This window comes from Miscanthus floridulus, chromosome 11 (assembly GCF_019320115.1).
Source record: "Miscanthus floridulus cultivar M001 chromosome 11, ASM1932011v1, whole genome shotgun sequence".
Lineage (NCBI taxonomy): Eukaryota > Viridiplantae > Streptophyta > Magnoliopsida > Poales > Poaceae > Miscanthus > Miscanthus floridulus.
The window spans coordinates 11,733,265-11,742,952 of record NC_089590.1 but is presented as its reverse complement, the minus strand read 5'-3'; the positions used below and the strand labels follow the sequence as shown (position 1 = coordinate 11,742,952).

The 9,688-nt window shown below is 44.7% G+C and overlaps 1 pseudogene; it reads left to right on the top strand.

Moving 5' to 3' along the window:
* Positions 1 to 708: 708 nt before the first annotated feature.
* On the top strand, positions 709 to 2,694 carry LOC136491654 (1-aminocyclopropane-1-carboxylate oxidase homolog 1-like; annotated as a pseudogene).
* Positions 2,695 to 9,688: the final 6,994 nt, after the last annotated feature.

Genomic DNA, 9,688 nt, shown 5'->3' with positions numbered 1-9,688 from the left:
CAACCGTTGACAAATTAGGCTCAAAATGTTCGTCTCGCAAAGTACAACCAAACTGTGCAATTAGTTTTTAATTTCGTCTACTTTTAGTATTCCATGCATGTACCGCAAGTTTGATGTGACGAAAAATCTTCTTTTTGCATAGTGCTAAAGTTGGGAACTAAACAAGGCCAGGTGCATGCGGCTGCTGCATGCGAGCGTGTCCTGTCCTGTCTCCTGACAGAGAGCCTCATAATGCAGGGGATTGGGAGAGAGCAGGTGGCAGCAGTGGCTGCTCACTGCTGCCACCTGCTCTCTCCCAATCCCCTGCACTGTGAGGCTCTGTCAGGAGACAGGACAGGACACGCTCGCATGCAGCAGACGCACGCCCGCCACAGTCCGCCTCGTGGCTTTGTGTCTGCCGCACCCATCACGTCGCATTGATGTCAGCGGCCGCTCTATGTTCTCCTCTACCGCGTCGTGCTGGATGGCGCGGCGGCGCCGCGTCAAGATCGGTGGCGCGGCAAATTCTATCACGTCATCAGTCAGCGATTTCGGTCGTCGCCACGTCAGTCCTGTGCCGCGCCACCATTTATGACACGGCATAGGTATTTGGTCGCGCGAGGACAATAGGCACGACCAAAAGTGTTAGTTTTAAAAATAAAAAAGAGGTAGTGTTACATTTAAAATTAATTTTTAAAAAGGGTTAAAATTAAAAAAATATTCCCCTCGGCGCTCCGGCAACCCGCCTCGTTCTCTCGCCATGTCGTCCACCCCCGCCCCGATCCCGACTCCTTCCACCGCCGCCTACGACCGCCTGGTCGAGCTCCGCGCGCTGGACGCGACCTTGGCCGGTGTGCGCGGCCTCGTGGCGTCCGGCGCCACGCGCGTGCCCCGCATCTTCCGCGCCTCGGAGCCCCGAACAGCAGCCAACAAAGCCCAACGCTACCGGGCAACAAGAGGCGCAGCCGCCGCCGCCGTGCATCCCGACGATCAACCTCGGCGTGGCGGACCACGAGGCGCTGGTGTCTTCCCTGCGGCGCGCCGCGGCGGAGTGGGGGTTCTTCATGGTGACGGGCCACGGCGTGCCCGAGGAGGTGGCCGCCGCGGCGCTCGGCGCGGCGCGGGCGTTCCACGACGCGGACGGCGGGGAGGGCAGCATATGAACTTATTATTAGCGAGTGCTAAGTTGCCTGATGCTTTTTTTAAGAGTTGCCTGATGTTGAACGTTACATTGTACTCCTATATAGGACTTAGACTTTCTGTCAACCGTATGGCATGCCTACGCTCATGTTTACTTTTGTCCCAATTTTGACTCAATCTACTGAATGAGGCAAATTAGACTGGCTACGATCTCTGAACACATGTTGAGAACTGCCATATGGCGCTCGGGCAGTCACTGAGCTACCAGATAAGGGCTGTCACCATTGTCTAAATTTCTCATTTTCTTCTTTTCACATGCACAGAATTTCAATAGCACAACGTTATATATTTTCATGCTGGTGGTAGTGGTATACTGGTATCTCTGTTTTCTGAAAGGTCAGCAGCAGCTTTGACGACCAGTATTACCTTAAGCAGGAACCAAGGTATCCGTCAAATATTTAAGCTTATAGTTATTATTGGCAAGTGGCAACAGGTTGTGTACTGGCAATTCCATTTGTATGGAGCTTATGTTGGTTATGACGACTGCTTATGAGTTCAGTTCAGTTCAGATTTGTGACAACACAATTTTTCTGTCTGCATCGTGGACTGAAAAAACTTCAGATATCTATATATCCATTGCTAATACTGACCAGCCATGGACTAAACTAATACTTGACATAGAAAATTACTTGATAGTGAAAGGCTACCTGCGTGTGTTGATTTTTCAGGGAAGCATTCTTTGACTACGCCAAGCATACCAAGATTTTACTGGATACATTGTACCGGTTGCTATCAGAGGCTCTTGGCCTAAACCCGAGCTACCTGATTGATATTGAGTGTAACCGAAGTCAGATGATACTGTTTCACTACTACCCTCCATGTCCGGAGCCCGAGGTCGCCATTGGAACAACCCAGCATTCCGACACTGGCTTCCTCACAGTCCTTCTTCAGGATGACATCGGCGGCCTGCAGGTCCTCCATGACGACCAGTGGATCGACGTCCCACCAACGCCTGGAGCGTTCATAGTGAACATCGGCGATCTCATGCAGGTACATACATATGTTCATTCATGCTTCGTCGCTGAGATTCCTATCGACTGTAAATTGTAACAACCAGAGACCTATCTAAATCATTGTTTTCAGAGCTCATATTTTGTTGAATACGTGTATCTGCAGATGATGTCAAACGACAAGTTCAGAAGTGCCGAGCACAGAGTGGTGGCAAAGAAGGCTGGACCGAGGGTCTCCATCGCATGTTTCACCAGCCATTCAGATTCCACAAGGATGTATGGCCCTATCAAGGAGCTGTTGTCTGATGAGTGCCCACCGTTGTACAAGGAAACACTTGCCAGAGATTACATTGCGCACTACTACTCCGTCGGTCTAGGTCGCAAAAAGGCTATTTACCATTTCCGGCTATAGTGGTTCTGCAACTAAATTACGAGTTCTGCTTCTCTGAAGTCTGAACTATATGTCTCCTTTGTTACAATATATGAATTAAAGGCATTGAGGATCATCCTATATGCCCATACGCTATATTACGAAATAATGGAAATGGAGCAGTAACAATACTGGGTATTCCTTCATCCAGTAATCATAGACTTGTATATTTGACCAAGGAAAAAAAGAAATTTTACAAAATTTTGATCAACAATTAGTCAAATTATATGCAAGTTCAGAGCATAAAACTTGCATAATGGATTTATGTTCAAAGGAAAAAATGACCGACTTTGGACAACCAGACAAACCAAATTGGACTTGTAAAACAAGTATTAGGTTGCTAGTAGTAAGCGTTGAGGGCTAGACTCAAGCTACATTCAGATTGTAGGGGTTAACTTTTTCAAGGTATGAACTTTGGAAGTGTTGTCACGGTATGATGCTAAATGGCTTACTGCGGACTCATGTTGCTTTAGTTGTGTGCTTTCTAGCCTAGCACTGTAATTATGTAATATAATGTGGTTCTTTGAGCGGTGAGCCATGATGATTTAACATTCCCTGGTAGGGCTTATTTAGACAAACCCATTCCCTATGTGGATTGGAGATTTAGATTGGACTAGTAGCGATTCAAGGTTATATAATAATGTGGTTCTGCAGGGTCAGGAAGATATTACACTATTTTAGTTATTTGGATGAACCAATTTCCTATGTGGAGTGTAGACGTAGTGGAGCAGAAGAGATTCAGGGGGGAATTAATTTGGTCTCCAATCCACGTGTATAAGGGAATATGTGAAAATATCCGATTGTTCAAGAGCGGTGGGATTGAATTCAGCTTCTAAATTGTTCACACAAATAAAACTTCTTTCTAGCCAAATTCACCCATTTGTTGACAAAGTTTAACTACCTAACGCAAAAAAGAAAATTTTGCCGGTTAGGTTCCAGTTCCAGTCTACCATGAAAATTCTAAGGAAGTGAACTTGCAAGAATGTAAATACTACCAGCTAAATATGAAAAGTAAAGAGATGATCGGAGGATTTCACGATTGGCGGACTCCAAACCAAGCATAACTTCCTCTTGGGTATGCCACAAATCACTTTCTTGGAAGCTCACCAAGAACTAACACCACCAAGCCATTCAGGTGACACGGCACCGATCACCGAGAATAACAAGTAATGGCTCTCATCTGACCTAGCTGAGCCAAAGGGAATAGGTGAATACACACCAGCTACTTTTTAAGCATTAATTAAGCCCTTAATCTTCACTTAAAATTTTGCAAAATGACTCTTGTGTCCGTCTCTTGCTCAGCTCATGTGAATGAATTGAAGGGGTATGACTTGTTGGAACCAGTGGTGACTACCGAGTTCACGATCTTGGAGCTGGCTTACAGCCAGCCCGGCTCGTTACCACGAGCCTGCGCTCCCACAAGTTCCAGATCCATCGGAGCTACAACATATAAGGCCTTTGGGCCTTACTCTACCACGAGCCTGCGCTCCCACAAGTTCCAGGTCCACCGGAGCTACAACATATAAGGCCTTTGGGCCTTACTCAAGGCAAAAGACTAGCCTTATAGGTGAGGGTTCTCCCGCCTGAAAGCATCTAGGCCCCTAGTTGGATTTCGGTGATTAATGTTAATACAAGATTACTATGACTAACGTGTGTTTTGCAGAAGCAATTAAGTTAGGTCATGGTAATGGAGATCGATTGGGCAATCGAGGTTGTCATGCCCCTACGATGGAAATCGTTTCGGTTTTCAAAGGATGGACGACAATGTTAAGGATAACTAGTTCTAAGTGTCAATTGGAGTTGGAGAGACACTTAGAGTAGTTTAGGACTTTGTTTTTCCTTTGGCCGTACTATGAAGGGGGGTATGAACGGGTAGCTTGACCTAGTTGAGTCTAGTGAGTTAGGTGTGGTGCACACTTGTTAAAACTAGCTCTAGGTAGCTCCTATGAATGCCTTAGATCTTTTGGAGCAAACTTCATTCACATATGTTCAGAAGTTGGAAGTGAATGGAGGGTCAAACACTGACCGGACGCTGGCTCCGGTGCGACCGGACGCTGGCCGCAGGGTCCGGTCAGTTCATTTGACCAAGGGGATCAAGTCTGGTGTGACCGGACGCTGGGAGGTCATGTAACCAGACGCTGAGGGCCAGCGTCCGGTCGACTCCAGTAAGGGTCCAGACTTGGGAAAGAGTGACCGGACGCGTCCGGTCAGTGTGACCGGACCCTGAGTATCCAGCGTCCGGTCGTTTACAGTAAGCATCCAAGAGCGACCGGACATGTCCGGTCGGTACTGACCGGACCCTGACAGCATCCGGTCATCACTTGAAAACTGTTCGCGGGTTGAACTGACCGGAGCGTCCGGTCATAGCGATCGGAGCGTCCGGTCGTCCCGCAGAAGCTCATAACGGTTCATTTTTCAGGCTGGCTTATAAATAGAAGCTCCACTCGTGAGTGGAGTATCTTTTGCTCATTCCAACAGCTGAGAAACACGTTTGTGAGTGCCAAGAAGAGCAAGGTCCTAGTGAGGTGTTTGTGATTTGAGAATCCAAGAGAGTAGCCTCACTAGCTAATCAAGAGTAGCAAAGTATGCATCCATCTTCTCATTAGGCTTCGCGTGGTCAAGTGAGAGTTCGTGCTTGTTACTCTTGGTGATCGCCATCACCTAGACGGCTTGGTGGTGATTAGGAGTTTGGTGTTCACCCGGCGGAGCTTGTGGATGACCCAACTCAAGTTGTGAGCGGCTTTGGGTGATTCGCCGCGACGGAGTGTCGAAGAATCAACCCGTAGAGAGCACTTGATCCTTGCGCGGATTAAGGGGGAGCTACACCCTTGCGCGGGTGCTCCAATGAGGACTAGTGGGGAGTGGCGACTCTCCGATACCTCGGCAAAACATCGCCGCATTCCTTTCTCTCTCTATTTACTTTGAGCATTTACTTTGAGCATTTCCTTTGAGCAATTCAATACTTGTTTTTACATCCATAGAATTGTTTGCTAGAGTAAGTTTGGAACTTAGGTTGCGAGGTTGTTGTGCATTAGTTTGATATAAACATTTTTCTAGGCACAAGGGGTTAATTGGGCTATCCGTAGGATTTGATTATTGCAAGAGAATTTAGAATTAGCCCAATTCACCCCCCCCCTCTTGAGCATCTTGATCCTTTTAATTGGTATCAGAGCCTCGTGCTCACGTTTTTAAGCTTAATCGCTTAGAGCAAGATGTCTCACGGGGATGGACCTCCTCCTATCTTTGAGGAAGATGATTTTCCATATTAGAAAATCTGCATGGAGGCTTACTTAGAAGCTCTAGATGTTGGAATTCTTAAAGCCGCCTCTCAAGGGTTCCCAGCACCTAGGAATGCCGCACAACTTTAAGGCGATGAAGTGAATTATGAAAAATGGAATGCAAAGGCTCGCAACACCATCTTTAGAGGCCTTTGCAAAGATGTGTTTAATCGTGTGAGGAACCACAAAGACGCCCATGCACTATGGTCGGACGTTTGTGCACTCCATGAGGGAACCAAGAGTGAGCGTGAGGAACGCTATCATCTTGTGATTAAAAAGCTAAATTCCTTTGAGATGTTTCCCAAAGAAAGTGCTAATGAGATGTATTCTCGATTAAATGTTCTTGTAGAGGAAGTCAATGGGCTTGGACTCACTCAAATGTCACCATCCGATGTTGTGAGAAAAATCTTAAGTGTCCTCCCCATTGACAAATATGGGCACATTGTGACCATGCTATATCAAGGTGATCTTTCCGCCACTACACCGACACAAATCTTGGGAAAGATCAATGCTCATGAGATGTACATGCACATCACACCACAAGATGGCTCATCCTCTACAAAGAAGAAAGCGAAGGACTTAGCATTCAAAGCTAGCCAAGACAAGGGCAAAGCAAGACTTGAGTATGAGAGCTCAAGTGATGAAGATGATGAAGAAAGCCTTGCCCTCATGGTGAAGAAGACCACCAAGATGCTAAAAAGGCTAAACAAGAGTGGCATCAAGTTTGATGGCAAGAAGAAGAAGTTCTTCACTAGCTCAAGAAGAAAGCCAATCTCCGAGATGGATTGCTACAATTGTGGCAAACTTGGTCATCTAGCTCATCAATGCACAAAGCCCAAGAAAGACAAGTTCAAGAACAAGGGCAAGAAAGATGATTCAAGTGATGAAGATGAAAAGAAGAAGAACAAGCCATACAAGAAGAGAGATGGCAAAAAGAGGGAGTTCTACAAGAAGAAGAAGAGTGGCAAGGCCTATATTGTCGGTGATTGGCTCACGGACATTGATTCATCAAGTGGATCATCCGATGATGATAGTGATGATGAAAAGGTGGCCGCCATTGCTATTGATCTTGCATCTTCACCGCCACCATCGCCATCATCCTCTACACACCTATGCCTTATGGCCAAAGGTGAACGCAAGGTAACTAAGAGTGATGATAGTAGTGATGATGAACATGCTAGTGATGAAAATAGTGATAGCGATGATGATGACTCACCTACATATGATGATCTTGTCAAAATACTAAGAAAATATACCAAGATTATTAGAAAAAGTAGAGCTACAAATGAAAAACTTGATGCTAAAAATGATTCACTCTTAGCTAAGTGTGATACATTAGAAAAGGCTAATGATGAGCTCAAGGAAACAAATGATTCTATATCATCCAAACTCAAGGAGCTCAAATCTTCTAAGAAAGAGCTTAAAGATAAAAATGATAAACTTGAGTGGGTGCACAATGAGCTTATCACTAGTCACAATAAGCTAAAAGATGAATATGCAACTCTAAAGATCAATTATGATACCCTTATTATTGCATAAAAATTCTTACCAAATGAGCCACATGATGCTACTAACCGTGTTGTTAAGATTGATATAGCTACCTCATGTGATGATTTAATTGATGAAAGCATTGAGCATGGATCTAGTAGCAAGGGTAAGCAAGTGGTTGAGTGCAATGACTATGATGAGTATGTCAAGCTCAAGAGTGAAAATGAGAAGCTCATGAAAGATCTTGAAGAGATGAAAAGTCACAACACCATTGTGCTAGAAACTCTTGATCATGACAAAGAGGTGACCCTTGAAATGAGAAGCTAAAAGAAGAAATCAAGAAACTCAAGGAGGAGAAGAACAATGATATTCTCAAGGAAGAGAACAAGAAGCTTAAGATGGAGAAAGAGCATCTCAAGGTGGGATTGAGCAAGTTTGCAAGAGGCAAGCATCTCCAAAGTGAGCTACTCATGAATACCGTCATGAAGATGGATAGAAGTGGCATTGGATATATGGCAAGTGTAGAGAAGAAGAAGGCTCAAGCTCAACACCAACAATCCAAGTCAAAGCCAAAGCCAAAGATATGTTTTGAGTGTGGACAAGAAGGCCACTTTGCTCATGAGTGTCAAACTCCACCACCACAACCCTTGCCCAAGCATGCTAGACCCTTTGCTTTCAATGCTCACTACATGCTTAGAAAAGATTCGAGTGGAAAGATGAAAGTCATGTTCTTAGGTCTCCCCAACAAGAGTAGGCCTAAGAAAATTTGGGTGGCTAAGTCACTTGTTGAGAAGGTGAAGGGCCCTCAACAAGCTTGGATCCCTAAAGCTTGAATCTATTGTGTGTAGGTGAACTACAAGACCGGTGGAAGTCATTGGGTTATTGATAGTGGTTGCACTCAACATATGACCGGTGATCCTCGTATGTTCACCTCACTAGATGAAAAGGTAGATGGACAAGAGAAAATAACATTTGGAGATAATTCAAAGGGCAAGGTTAAAGGATTGGGCAAAGTGGCAATATTAAATGATCATTCCATCTCAAATATGCTCTATGTTGCTTCATTGAGTTTCAACTTGCTATCCATTGGACAATTGTGTGATCTTGGCTTCCAATGCTTGTTCACCGAGAAGGAGGTGGTTATATCTAAGGTAGATGACAATCAAGTGATATTCAATGGATTTAGATACAACAATTTATATCTAGTTGACTTTACCTCTGAAGATGCAAACTTGAAGGCTTGCCTATTCACCAAAACAACACTTGGGTGGCTATGGCATAGAAGGCTTGCTCATGTTGGGATGAGCTCACTCAAGAAGCTTATGAAGAATGATTTGGTGAGAGGATTGAAGGATGTGAAGTTTGAGAAGGACAAGCTTTGTAGTGCATGTCAAGCCGGCAAGCAAGTTGCAAACACTCATCCAACCAAAGCTTTCATGTCAACCACAAGAGTGCTAGAACTCCTACACATGGATTTATTTGGACCAACAACATACAAGAGTTTGGGAGGAAATCTCTATTGTCTTGTGATTGTGGATGACTATTCAAGATATACATGGGTGTTCTTCCTTCATGACAAATCCGAAGTTGCATCTTGTTTCAAGAAGTTTGCCAAGAGAGCTCAAAATGAATTTGAAGTGAAGCTCAAGAAGATAAGAAGTGACAATGGCAAAGAGTTTGACAACACAAACATAGAAGCTTATTGTGATGAAGTTGGAATCAAACATGAAGTCTCCGCAACCTATACTCCTCAACAAAATGGTGTAGTTGAGAGGAAGAACCGGACTTTGATCACTCTTGCAAGGACAATGCTAGATGAGTACAACACCCCCGAAGCTCTATGGGCGGAAGCAATCAACACCGCATGTTATGCATCCAACCGCCTATTTCTTCAAAAGTTCCTTGTCAAGACACCATATGAGTTGCTCAATGGGAAGAAGCCGGACGTCTCCTTCTTTAGGGTGTTTGGTTGCAAGTGCTACATCTACAAGAAGCGGCAACATCCTAGGGAAGTTTCAAAGGCGTTGTGATATAGGTTTTCTTGTTGGTTACTCATTGAAGTCCAAAGCATATAGAGTATTTAATCATGCCACTGGCTTGGTTGAAGAAACATATGATATAGAATTTGATGAATCTAACGGCTCCCAAGGAGCACATGAGAATCTTGATGATGTAGGTGATGAACCATTGAGGGAGGCTATGAAGAATATTCCGGTGGGAGACATCAAGCCAAAAGATGATGAAGATGATGTACAAGTCATTAACCAACCCTCTTCATCAAATGTACCACAAGACGGTGAAAAAGTTGGGAGAGTAGAAAATGAAGATACTCATATCTCCCATGAGCAAATGGTGGTAACAAG